Source organism: Aquarana catesbeiana, linkage group LG07, assembly GCF_042186555.1.
Source record: "Aquarana catesbeiana isolate 2022-GZ linkage group LG07, ASM4218655v1, whole genome shotgun sequence".
Taxonomy (NCBI): domain Eukaryota; kingdom Metazoa; phylum Chordata; class Amphibia; order Anura; family Ranidae; genus Aquarana; species Aquarana catesbeiana.
In genome coordinates, this window is record NC_133330.1 from 109738169 (window position 1) to 109751747 (window position 13579).

The 13579-nt window shown below is 45.0% G+C and overlaps 1 protein-coding gene and 1 long non-coding RNA gene across 4 annotated transcripts in view; both read left to right on the top strand.

Moving 5' to 3' along the window:
* TOM1 (target of myb1 membrane trafficking protein) overlaps window positions 1-13579 on the top strand; it is a 532535-nt gene that overhangs the window by 321103 nt on the left and 197853 nt on the right. The gene's annotated exons all lie outside the window — the stretch shown is intronic.
* Window positions 1303-11733, top strand: LOC141103243 (uncharacterized). Its single transcript, XR_012235270.1, has 3 exons — window positions 1303-2831; window positions 2929-3031; window positions 10779-11733. It is a non-coding gene; the product is annotated as an uncharacterized lncRNA (long non-coding RNA).

Sequence of the window (13579 nt, forward strand, 5' to 3'; positions counted from 1 at the left end):
TTCCTCAAGTATTTTTTGATAACGTACTGCATTCATCTTGCCATCAATTTTGACCAAATTTTCTGTGTCTTTGTAGCTCACACATCCCCAAAACATCAGCGATCCACCTCCGTGTTTCACTGTAGGAATGATGTTACTTTCATCATAGGCCTTGTTGACTCCTTTCCAAATGTAGCCTTAATGGTTGTGGCCAAAAAGCTCAATTTTGGTCTGATCACTCCAAATGACTTTGTGCCAGAAGGTTTGAGGCTTGTCTCTGTGCTGTTTGGCGTATTGTAAGAGGAATACTTTGTGGCATTTGCGTAGTAACAGCTTTCTTCAAGTGCCTTCTTATTATGCATCTTGAAACAGCCACACCACATGTTTTCAGAGAGTCCTGTATTTCACCTGAAGTTATTTGTGTGCTTTTCTTTGCATCCTGAACAATTTTCCTGGCAGTTGTGGCTGAAATTTTTAGTTGGTCTACCTAACCATGGTTTGGTTTCAACACAACCCCTCATTTTCCACTGCTTGATTAGTTTGAACACTGCTGATTGGCATTCTCAATGCCTATCTTTTTATATCACTTTCCTGTTTTATACAGTTCAACTACCTTTCCCCACAGATTATTTTGCTTTCCTCATGGCTGGGAATCCAGAAGCGTCAGTGCAGCACTGGATGAAAGATGCAAGGGTCTGTCAGGAGTCCAGAAACTAATTAACCTTTTATGCACACACACACTAATTACAAGCAAACAGATCCCAGGAGAGGATGGTTACCTTTAATAGCCATTCAAACCCCTTTGTGTCAACTTGTGTGCATGTTATCAGGCCAAAATCACCAGGGCATGTAAACTTTTGATCAGGGTCATTTGGGTAGTTTTTTGGGTGTTGTCTTTATTTAAAAAGAGTAAACACAGTTGATTGATAATGGCTTCAGCCAAACACTAACCATGCATGAGAAATGTTTTTGTGTAATCATTCATATTCTATAAAAAATTGCCATGAAATCATAAATTCTGCCATGGTATGTAACCTTAGGAGCACAACTGTATATTATATTCACTTGTTTTAAACTTGATCTAAATTTCTTCCATTGCTTCCTGGTTTTCAGGCCTAGGAAAGTGCCATACATCACAGGAGTCTTCAGGAAGGGAGTATGGGTTTTCTCAGCTAACCACACTCTCTCCTGCTTGCATGCCCAAGCTAAGGGATGATGGATTCCCAGAAGTAAAGTAAATTAATAAATTGCCCACAGGCAGAAATTCTAGGGGTTATTTTTTCAAAGTGATTTAGCATGGATGAACATTAAAAATGAATTAAAGTAGAACTATAGGCAAAACTTTTTCATTTTTTCTTTTCAAAAACGAGCAAGAGAGGATTATAACCCCTGTAATAAAAAAAGTACACTTTTTTTCCTCCTGTATCCCATTGTGGAGATTTCCCTTCACTTCCTGTCCTATAGGCAAACAGGACGTGAGCGGAAATCTCTGCAAATTAAGGGAATTCCTTGGGGACCCCTAGGTCACCAGAACTAGTGTCCCCATTGGAAGATTCCCCCTCTATTATTCTCCTGGGGACAACCCAAAATGTGTGATTTTTCTTTTGCTTTCAATGATGTTACAGGACAAATAGAGGGGGTGAATCTCCTTGACAGGGGACACAGACCGCAAAAAAACTGACAAGTGCTTCGAAGGAGATGTTCTGCACCCCCCCCCCCTTCCCCTTAGAACACAGCAGGTGACTCGTAGCCTCAGCTTTGTATGCTTTTTTAATTTTTTTTTATGAACCTGTAAAGGGGGGGGTGTCTGTCTCTTACCTCCATTCATCCTTCAGATTACACTACAGCTGTATGCTCTAGCTCTGCAGTGTGTGTAGGACGTCAGATCCCTGCCCCCTGCTTTTCTAGATCTGAGAGATTATGTGCTAAGCATGCCATAGACTATTGAATTGTACACTCACAAAAATAAGCACAAAAGACGACAGTGAACCACTATATAAAAGCTTTCCTCTTAAAGGATGAGTTCACCTTTAGTAACATGTTACACCCATATTTAGGGTGTGACTGAGCAGCCCCCACATCCCCGTTGTGACAGTGGGCTGAGGATTTTCTCCCCACAACAGCTGTCACAATTATAAAAACAAAAGCGGCTGTGTGGGGTTCCGCCCACCCGGCCGCATCATTCATTCAGAGTTCAGTGAATGGGGAACTACAACTACAGTCAATCATTACGGCTGACGGCTTTAGTTCTCAATGAACTATCAGGATGCTGATGAGCGCTCTAGGTAGTACATTGATCCTTTCTATCATTAAATATCTGCCTGCCCATACGAAGTACGGACAGACCTATACACTGAAGCCCCATTCACACCTGAGCGTTGCGTTTTTGAGCGTTTCTTCCGGTGTTTTGTCGCACTTTTTTTTGCGCGTATTTGTGCGTTTGCATAGTATTTTCCGGCGTTTTTGAGCTTTGGCGTTTTTTTTTTTGTTTTTTTTTAGCCAATAGGAAAAATGATCATCTCTCATCATTTGTTGCTATGTTTTTAGATTTTTTTCATCTGCTTCCTGGGTGAATATTCTTCTTTCGGTTCATCATTGTGCTTCCTGCTCCATGTGTTTGTATTGTCCTCTGCAAAGATGAGTGATGATGAGATGGTGTATTTTGTGGCAGCAGCCACTGTTATATCATATTTTCTGCATGAAAGAGAGAGGAGAAAGAAGAGGGCACGCAGATACTGGATTCACCCTGTAATTGCTGATCGAGAAGAAAGAGGCCAATTTTGGATCATGTACAGTGATCTACGTGATCATGAGGATACATTTTTGGACTACACTAGGATGTCCATAAAAAGGTTAGTAAAACTTATTTGGATTCATGATGTTTGATATTGTTCCTTTCTTATCATGTCCACTAATAAACTCCACATTTTTTTTTTTTTTTGATCACAGCTTTGATGAGTTAATGGTTTTTCTCAGTAGTCGGTTGCAACGAAATGGACACATATTTCCGTAACAGTATACCCCCTGTGGAATGACTAATCATCACACTGAGGTAATTTTTTCTTATTTTTTGTTATTTTTTTTTTTTCCAAATAACACTTTTTTTTGTAATATTTGTTTTACAAGCATACATAATACGTTGAAAATGACAAGAGAAAAGAAGGAACATATAACGATGTACATGTATACAACAAATCCCTTCATTTTTCCCTGTTAAATTACTCAAAACTGTGCGAGTCATTAGAACACTTGGAGTGTAGAGAAATAGAAAGGAAGAAAAGAAAATGAAAGAAGAGGAGGGGGGAGGGGGTTGTTGATGGTAGGGACTCATGGTGGATCCTCCCGAAGATGCCACAGCTCCCATACTTTGTTGTGTACTTCCAGCCTGTCCTGAATCCTGGCCGTCATCTTCTCCATCAACTCCACATCCTTGATTCTGGCGTATAAAGCTTCAGAGGTGGGGGGGAGGGTTTTTTTCCAGTGCAAGGCGATAAGACATCGTGCCGCTGTGAGTATGTGGCGCATTAATTTTTTGCTGAGTGTAGGAATTTTTAGTTGCTGGACTCCTAGGAGGAATGACTTGGGGGTCATGGGGATCTGTACCTCCAGAAGACCTGCCAGCAGCTGCTGAACCACAGCCCAGTAGGGGGTAATCAGTGGGCAGCTCCAAAAAAGGTGAAGGAGGGTCCCTCTTTCTTTTTGACATCGCCAACAGCGATCAGAGCTAGAAGAATATATGGTGTGGAGGGTGTCTGGAGTCATATACCAGTAGAGGAGGATTTTATAGGTGTTTTCCTTATATAGAGTACAGAGGGAACTTTTGGCTGCCTGGGTCCATATCGTCTGCCATTGCTCCAAAGGGAGTTCCTCTTCGAGGGCTTTTTCCCATTTGATCATATAGGCATGTTTACCTTTAGTTTCCAGTGGGTAGGCATTTATTATTTTGTACATATCAGAAATTAAGCCCTTCTGGGCCGTGCCCCCCAGGATTATGCTTTCAAAAGACGTTGGTGTGGAGAATTGTAGGTCAGGCGATATGGACAGGGCATAGTGGCGTATCTGCAGGTAGCTGTAGAAAACTTGATGTGGCAGGCCATGTTTAGTCTGAAGATCAGAGAAGGATAATAGCCTTCGTGATCTAGGATCTACTAGGTGTCCATAGTGAAAAAGGTTCCGTGACGACCATGGGTGAGACATCTGGTGAGGTGAGGCTATCTGGAATTTTGGGGTTGCAGACGAAGGACGTTAGGACTGATTTTTCTGAGGACAACTCATGTAAGCGGGATAGTTTGATCCATAATTGACGAAGCTGGGACATAGTTCCCAGTAAGCGCTCCGGGGGAACCTCTGCTCTCGTGTTCCATAGTAAACTATTTGGGTGGATGGGGGCTAACCATATCTTTTCTATTTCCGTCCATCTGTTGTAGGACTTTTGAGTGAACCACGAGGTTATTGCTCGTAGTTGGGTGGCTTGGTAATATTTAATAAGGTTGGGGAAGGCAAGGCCTCCATCTGAGCGCGCCAACATCATTACCGACTGGGGAATTCTATGTCGTTTATAATTCCAGGTGAATTTAAAAAGGTCCGATTGGAGTTTATTCAGATGATTGCGGGGGACTGGGATTGGTAATGTTTGGAAGAGGTAGAGTAATTTCGGGAGGATTGTCATCTTAATCGATGCAATCCGGCCTAACAGGGAGATATGGTGTCTCTTCCAGTTTGTAAGCAGAGCTCTGACGGAACGGAAAAGGGGAGGAAAGTTTTCCTGGTATAGAGTGTTGAATTGTGTGGTAATGTGTACCCCCAGGTATTTCAATGATGTGGTTTTCCAATGGTATGTGAAATTTGCCTTTAGATGTGCTATTTCCGTTTCCGAGATATTATTTGGAAGGGCCTCTGACTTAGAAGTATTAATTTTATAGCCCGATAGGGCTCCGTATTTGTCAAGCTCTGCGTGTAGATTTGGAAGGGAAATTCTGGGTTGGGTTAGGGTGAGAATCACGTCATCAGCGAATAAGGAGACCTTAAACTCCCGGCCCCTGACTGAGATTCCTCGGATGTCCTGGTTGCCTTGAATAGAGGCCGCCAGGGGTTCGACAGAGTGCGAATAGTAGGGGTGATAGTGGGCATCCTTGACGGGTTCCATTTGTTATGGAGAAGGTGGGGGAAAGGGCAAAAGGAGTCCTAACCTGGGATGTGGGATTGGAATAGAGGTGTTTTATGGCTCCCAGGAATGGTCCCTGAAACCCCACATGTTGTAATGTGGCGAACAGGAAGGGCCACCCAAGTCGGTCAAAGGCCTTTTCGGCGTCCAGACTAAGTAGCAAAGACGCCGCTTTCTCCCTGTTCGCCACATCCACCAGGTCAATCACCTTCCTGGTATTGTCCCCTGCCTGTCTAAGGGGGACAAAGCCCACCTGGTCTTTATGAATTAGAGATGGGAGGATCATGTTCAGTCGGATTGATAGTAGTTTAGTAAAGATTTTTAGGTCTGAGTTCAGTAGGGCGATGGGTCTGTAGTTAGCACATAGGGTAGGGTCTTTGTCTGGTTTGGGGATCAGAGTGATGAACGATCGTTGCATGTCTAATGGGACGGGGGAGTCTCGGTAAAAGGCGTTAAATAGTTTACACATATGTGATACGAGAATGGGAAGGAAGGCCTTATAATATTCGTAAGGTAATCCGTCCGGTCCTGGGGCTTTGTGGGATGGGAGGGTCTTAATGGTCTGTTCTATTTCCTCCTCAGTGATCGGCATGTTTAGGGTTGTCAGGTCAGAGGTTTGGAGCTGTGAGACTCCACTCTGTGTAAGGTAACGTTGCATGCGCTGGAGAAGGTCTGGGGGAGTGGGGTTACTGGGAATATTAGGATTGTTGTAAAGGTCCTGGTAGTAGTCTGCGAAGGTGTTGGCAATGTCTTTGGGGTGAGTCAACAGGGTTCCTTGTTTATTCTTGATTTGGTGTGGTGTGGACATGTGAGTATTGTCTCTTAGTTTCTTCGCTAGTAAGGAGTATGCTTTATTGCCTTTATCATAGTACATTTGTCTTAGTCTAAGGATGGCTTTTTCTACCCGCCCCATAGCTAAGTCACTCAGAGTTGTTCGCAAATGTACGATTTTTTTGAGAAGGGTTAGGGTGGGGGACCTTTGCAGTTGGTTTTCTAAGGCTCTAAGCTCTTTTTCGGTTTGAAGTTTAGTGGCCAGGGCATCTTTTTTCATAGCAGAAGATAGTGCTATGCATCTACCTCGGATTACGGCTTTATGGGCTTCCCACAATGTGGGGGGGGACACATCGGGGGTATTATTTTCGGCAAAGTAGTATTTTAAAGTAGTTGTTAATTCCGTTGTCGATGGAAGGTGCTGGAGAAGAAATGTATTCAATTTCCAATTGTAGGGCCTACGGTTGTCGGAACCTAGTTCCAACTTAAGTAAGATGGGTGCATGGTCAGACCATGAGATTGGGAGTATCCGCGCTTCCCGTGTAATTCTAAGTGTGGAGTTATTTACAAAGAAATAATCGATGCGCGAGTGTGTTTGGTGGGGGGCTGAATAAAACGTATACTGCCGATCGCCTGGGTGGAGCGCCCTCCAGGCATCGAAGAGAGCATAACGTCTAGTGAGCTTGCGGAAAAGCTTCGAGTCTCGTAGGGCGCCCTGGGGCTCACCACCTGACGATCTACAGTTGTTGAGTGGGTTAGATTAAAGTCGCCCCCCACCACCAAGATCTCGTGCTCAGATTTAAAGAGGCGAGTAAGTACTTTAGATAAGAAGTTATATTGTCTAACATTGGGGGCATAGAGGGTGCAGAGGGTAATTACCTGTTTTTGCCACTGTCCACGGAGGATGAGAAAGTGGCCGTGTGGGTCACTGTATTGGGCCGTGCACTTAAAGGGAGACCCATTTTTAATGAGAATGGCAACCCCTGCTCGTTTATGTGGACCTGAAGAGTGATATACTTGGGGGAAGTATTTAGAAGCGAATGTAAATGAGCCCCCTTTGTCAAAGTGTGTTTCTTGGACAAAAATAATGTCTGCTCCAGATTGTCTGAACTCCTTTAGCGCCAGATGCCTCTTTTTATTGGAGTTTAGGCCGTGAACGTTTAGAGATAAGATCTTAGCCATGGTGTCATATTAGGGGGAAAAAACGCCTTACCTGATGTGGAGAAGATTTTCTGAAGATTATGGGGTGGCTGTGTGCATGTAACGAGAGGAGAGCCAGGCAGGTTCTGCAGGACACACGGCGGGTTCCATGGTGATGGATATGCATGGGAGGGGAAGAAAGATGAGAGGAGGAATAAGAGAAGAAAAGGAAGGAAGAGACTGTAGTTAGTGCATATTAAACATGTATATAATCGATCAACTGTTATCATAGGACCTTGGGAGGCTGAGAAGCCTAGGTCGGAACGGGATTCCCGGGATCCCCCCAACAAAGGTCCGAAAGGGCCGGTCGGGTGGATGCAGGGGAGCCCTAGTTTGGTCATATAGAACATAAATTGTAGAATGGCTATAACTGCTAACATTTAACCAGGAGAGGGTGACCGGGCGTGATATCCCTTACTCTCTCTAGTCTCCTCAGAGACATGCCCATATAGTAAACTAGAATGTAAAGCTGGGGCGCAAGATGGGGGGGGACTAAATATACTATACTGTCCAGGGCTGAGTCACCAGCAATGTCTGGTGATCGAGTGGACCTTCCACAGGTGTCTTGAGTGCTTCGTCAGTGCCGCTGGAGTCAGCCATTTCTGTGTTTGGTGCTCTTGCGTGGTGCCTCTTTGTTTCGGGGTCTGTTAGATGAAGGGACCTTCTGCCAGGTTGTAGGAGGTGTAGGTGGGGTGGTGACTAGATCCCATTCTGGAAGTCGAGGGACGGGTATTCCCACTGTGTCGCAGAAGGCTTGCAGATCTTCTGGGTATCTCAGGGTGGCAGTTTTGCCTTGATTTTTAGCTGTGAGGCTGAAGGGGAACCCCCAGCGGTAGGGGATATCTTCCTCTTGTAGGGTGCGCAGTAGTGGTTGAAGGAGTCTGCGTTTTTGAAGTGTGATCCCTGAGAGATCCGGGTACAGCTGTACCTGAGCATCTTTGTAGGTCACTTTGCGCGCTAGGCGCGCCTGCCGCATAATGTCCTCTTTCAGGGGGTAGGAGTTAATCCTACATATAATATCTCTCGGTTGTGAAGTAGCATTTTTGGGGCGTAGGGCTCGGTGGGCTCTGTCCATTTCTATGAACTTAGTGATGGGCTCGCCCAAAAGGTTGTTAAACACATCTTGTAGGGTATGTTGTATGTCTTCTGGACCGTCAACTTCTGGGATTCCTCTCACTCGTATGTTGTTTCTGCGTCCTCTATTATCTAGGTCTTCCACGTGTCGCTGCATATCTCTTAACATAGTATGGTGGTCTGCTCCCTGGAGTTGTGTTCTGTGGACTGCTAGCTTGGTCTCTTGGATTTCTTCTTCAGCCATTTCCACTCTATCGGCTAAGTGTTTAAGGCCCGATTGGAGCACTTGTATTTCCGAGCGACACGTGGACTTCACATCTTCTATCAGTTGTCTAAAGTCCTCTTTAGTGGGAATCGCCTGCAAGTATGCTTGCCACTGTGGAGGTACTTGTCGGGGGTAATCTGGCGCTGCAGGCCGTTGAGCTGGAGATGTGCGGGGGGGTAGAGGTTGGGGGCCAGGGATATTGAGGCCTAGGGTCTGATGCGCCACTCTTGGTGGAAAGTCCCAGGGTTCACTCCAAGATGGGGTCTGAACAGTTGGGGTAGGCCCAGTTGCGGCCCTTCTCTGGGCATGGGGGTCAGGTAGGCTCACTTTTTGAGCGTAAGTGGCCTGTGGCGCTGACCGTTCTCTGGGTGGGCTGAGTGCCTGTGAGAGGACCAATCTTTGGGTCTTCAATGGTGGTGAGTTAAGCCCTGCGTGGCTGGGGGGTACTGGTCTCCCTGCAAGTTCTGGCGGGGTCCGGACAGCCGGACGCACCGGGTCCGGCAGGGCTGGGAAGTCCATAGAGAAGACTGAAGAGGTAGGGGAGTCTGGCTCAGTGCCATGGATGCAGGGATCCAATGCCGTTCTCAGCAAGCGAGGGAACGCTTCTGAGCACTGTGTGTATTGCTGGGGGGGAGGGCCCGACATGGCGCCATTTGGGCCTTGTGATGCAGCCTCCTGGGAGGGGGATCTGGAGGGAGGACTCACCGCTCCTGGAGAGGAGGATCCGGTGGTACTGCTCATCGGAGCCGATCCGACTTCCACGGGGTTTCGCTGCGGTGGATGGGGCGATGGAGGGGTCCGGGCGGAACTCCGGGAGTAGGCCGCGGGAGTGTCCGGCGCCATCTTGGCCGCTCCTGTCTGTGGCATGTCCGTCGGCGGGAAGTAGGACCGGAGGTCTACGGAGGATCCTGGCGGGGGTAAGGATGATCCCCTGGCTGCTGTGGATCTGGTGGTTTGAGATCTGCCCATGTAGAAGCGGTGTAATGTCCCCTTTGCGCTGTGTATTCACGGGCTTAGAGAGAGCAGATGGATCAGGCTGCCATCCAGAGCGGCTTCCGGTCACGCCCCCCTTTTGTTATTTTTTAAAGACTGATACATGAAGAACCCAATATTAAAATAAAATAAACACCAAACATACGTTTCTTAAAGCAAAAAAAAACTTTACTTTTTTTTTAAATATTTTTGAAATAACTTTTTCTGTTCGTTTATTTTTTCTCCACATATACAGCTTAACAATATAAAAAAAGAAATAGAGCTAACGCAGCTCATAAAACAAAAAAAATTTAGAGGTGATGGAATGTTTGGGAGGAGTTGACTACTGCCTCATTCGGTGACATCACCACATTCATGGCATGGCCATAATGTGACCAGGTGGAGGTAGAGGGATTTTCATTATGCTGCCAATTAGAAGGTGGTGGTGTTGGCAGAGGAAGGTAATTAGAAGGTGTTGGCAGAGGAAGGTAATGAGAAGGTGGTGCTGTTGGCAGAGGAAGGTGGGTGGCAGAATGTGGTGATGACAACCGAGGTGGTGCTGGCAGATGGGGCGGGGGGATATTTGCATAGGGACCATAAGGTGGTGGAGGTTCTGAGGACCTATATGTGGTGGTTGGTGGAATAAAAGTCGCGATGTAACTGATGGTACCTGCCAACATGTCTGCCTGGAGTTCTGATGGTACCTTCTCCATCAGACCTTCCAGACACCTTGCAGAAACCTGCACATGAGATCTGTTGCTGTTCATTCTTTCAGACATACTGGCCATAATGTCCAACATGCAATTAAAATCAGGTTCAAGAGCCCTCCTTCTTGTTGCTCTAGCAGGTACACGAGCACAAATGGGTGGCTTGGACTCCTTGTCTCCCACAGGTGTCGCAGATGTCGAACGTGCTGGAGTCGAGAATTGGCTCTCCGGGTCTTGGCTTGCTTGATTACTTGATGCTTGGCTTGCTTGCTCACTGGCTGACGCTTGGCCTGCTTGCTGACTGTTTGCATCTGTGTCCAAATCGTTATTTGGAGTACTGTCCTCCCAGCAGTTTTCAGTACTGAAAATAGAAATTAATTATTACAACTTTCTCTTCTCTTTACATTTTGTTTAATGACATTCGTACAGATAATGGCTTACCGCCCCAAAACCAGCAATGGCCGAGGGAACTCCAATTCCTTGGCATGCATATATCCTCTAGGAGCACATGCCACAGATCCACTCCTAAATTCCCTGAGCAGTCTTAGATGTCGAGTGTAGGCGTCACATATACTCTTCCACTTCATTTTGAGCAGTTTAACTGTTAAAAAAACAAATTAAAATATATATATTTATTTCTTTGTAGGTACCTAGCAACCGGATAATCATTAGCAAGTCTACACTATGCCTTTCGGGTTGGAAAATTGACAGCAAGTTACATAGTCCATGACACCTGCTCTGCTATTTGGGATGTGTTGAAGGATATTGTGTTTAACAAACCTACAGCAGAAGAATGGTCACAGATCTCAGAAGTTTTCTGGCAACGCTGCAACTTCCCCAATTGCTTTGGAGCGATCGATGGGAAACCTGTTCAGATCATAAAGCCCATGGGGACCAGAAGCCAGTATTTTAACTACAAGAAATATTTTTCTTTTGTTTTAATGACAGTGGCTGATGCTAATTATTGCTTCCGTTATATAGATATTGGGTCGTATGGCAGCAGCGATGACTCTACTATTTTTGAGAATTCTTCTTTTGGACACATGCTGCGTACCAATAGTCTGGACCTTCCGGAAAACAATCCACTCCCGGGCACAAATGGCCCTCCCCTACCCAGTGTTTTTGTGGGGGATGAGGCCTTTGCTCTGAGTGAGTATCTTCTATTCAGGGCACAATCTAACGAGCACGTCGAGTTGTCGAATGTGCATTTAGCAAACAAATGGCGGGTCCTGCACACGCCTATTGTTCTAAACATGCAAAATGCGATCTGTGCTGTTAAAGCTGCATGTGCTTTGCATAACTTTGTAAGGCAGCGGGATGGATTTGAGTTTGAGGACCCATTACATCAAAACATGGAAAGAGCTCATTGGACTGGTGTTCGTGGAAGCAGACAAGGTACACATGTCAGGGATCAATTTGCGTCCTACTTTGTCTCCAGCAGGACAGGTCCCATGGCAGCTTGAGGCAATTGAATAATTTTAAATCTTTAGTTGTTTAATACAACCATATACTATGCTGTACCTAATAATTAATAAAAATGCTTGATGTATTGATAAGAAGTCTTCTGTTTTTTTTTAAATATATATTTATCTTTGTGTGCAGTATCCATACAATTTCCACTAGGGGTCAGAGTGTGCCATCATGTATTTGTGACATGCTAACATTACTGTACTTGTACTCCTATGCATTAGATGCTTATACTTCTATAAGAAGGAGGCAATAGATGTGCCATTCCAGTTCACCCTGGCCACATTCCTACACTTTGTGTGTACACAAATGTGGCCATAGTGAACTGCAATTGCACATCTATTGTCTGTTTTCTCATATGTATTATCTTGTAATCAATGCATAGGAATATAAGCATAAGCTAGTACTATTTTCCTGGTGCTAAGATTCTGTTATTTATAATGTACTAAATAATCATCCTATTATCTCCCTATGGTCGGTGTGGTGGTTGGTTATGTTTGCAGGGCTTTATCTTACCTTTCTCATCCTTCACACGGGCATTTAGGTCTGCCCAGTTTGTGAAAACTTGGCTGGCAATCTGGTTCCATGCCCTTCTCTTGCTCGCTCGCAGCTTGTAGCATGGATCTCTGGAATCATAGAGACAGGGGTTCTGCTTTACCATTTCTGATAAAGCTCTCCTGATCTAAAAGGCATACTGTCTCATCCACTTCCCCCTCCATATTTCTGGCCTCCATGTCTTCTAACCAAAAAATGGTGATCTGTGCACTTCCTGTGTATGTTTATGTAATTTCCTTCATGTAAATTTATTTCACTTGAGCAGATAAAAGCGACAAAACACCCGTAGAAACGCTCGATGTCGCGCTAGATGCTTGAATCGAGCGTTTCCATTAGTTTCTATGGGAATACGAATGCTTCAAAAACGCCCAAATCAGCCCGATTCGAGCGACAGAAGGGTCCAGAACGTGTTTGAGCTTCAGGCGACTTGGAGTGGAGATGTGAACCATTTCCATTGAGAATAATGGATTTTTTCCCCTCTAGCGTTTTGTAGCTTGAGGCTTCAAGCTACAAAACACTCAGGTGTATGTGTGTGTGTGTGTGTATATATATATATATATATATGTGTGTGTGTATATGTAATATATATAATTTTTTTTTTTTTTTGGTGAACTTATCCCTTAAGGCTAAACCTCAACATCACCTAGGCTGTTTAGCCTTAAGGGGACATTGTACCCAGATATTGTGGAAGGCTTTTAAAGTGGTGCACTGCTGTTTTGAATGCACTTATTTTGAGTACGGTTTTTATTCCTTTTAATAAACGGATTTGTGCTATACAGTAAAACGCTTTGTAAATTATGTCTCTCCCTAATGAGAAAAATATGTGTTGCGCTACCTCTGTATGAGCCGCTAGAATACTCTCTCTTGCTTTAATTCTTCAGCCAGGCGCACACTTAGGCTAGTTTCTTGAATAAGTAGTCTAAGGGGTTTTGGTTGTTTTTTTATGTTTTATTGAGAACTTTGATAGGTAAGGGAATGTAGTGGGATATTCCAGATTCAAATAATTACAGGGAGGACAACTTCAACTTGACTGTGGAATTCCTATTCGCAGCAACATGCACTCTTAAGCAAGTTCTCTATGGGAAGGATAGACTATTGCTCTTCAGGACACTAGCCAGTTTCCCCTTTCTGCTGCACCCCCATAGCTGACTTGCCTAGCAAAGAGAGGTAGCCTAAAAGAACAGACCGTGGGTCAGCTCTCCAGCCCAAGGCCAAATGACAGCAGGGCCTGAGGGGGGCAAGGCGGCCCCTCCTCAACTGAACCTTCCCCTCCAGGCAAAGATTACTTCCTGTGTCTCCTCACTGAATATGAATACCCCTTCCCAGCATGCATAAGGCCCTATGCCTGAAATTGGCTGGGATGGCATCCATATTCATGCCTCTGATCTGCATGAGTCACTTCTGTCCACCCAGCAATTTCCAAAA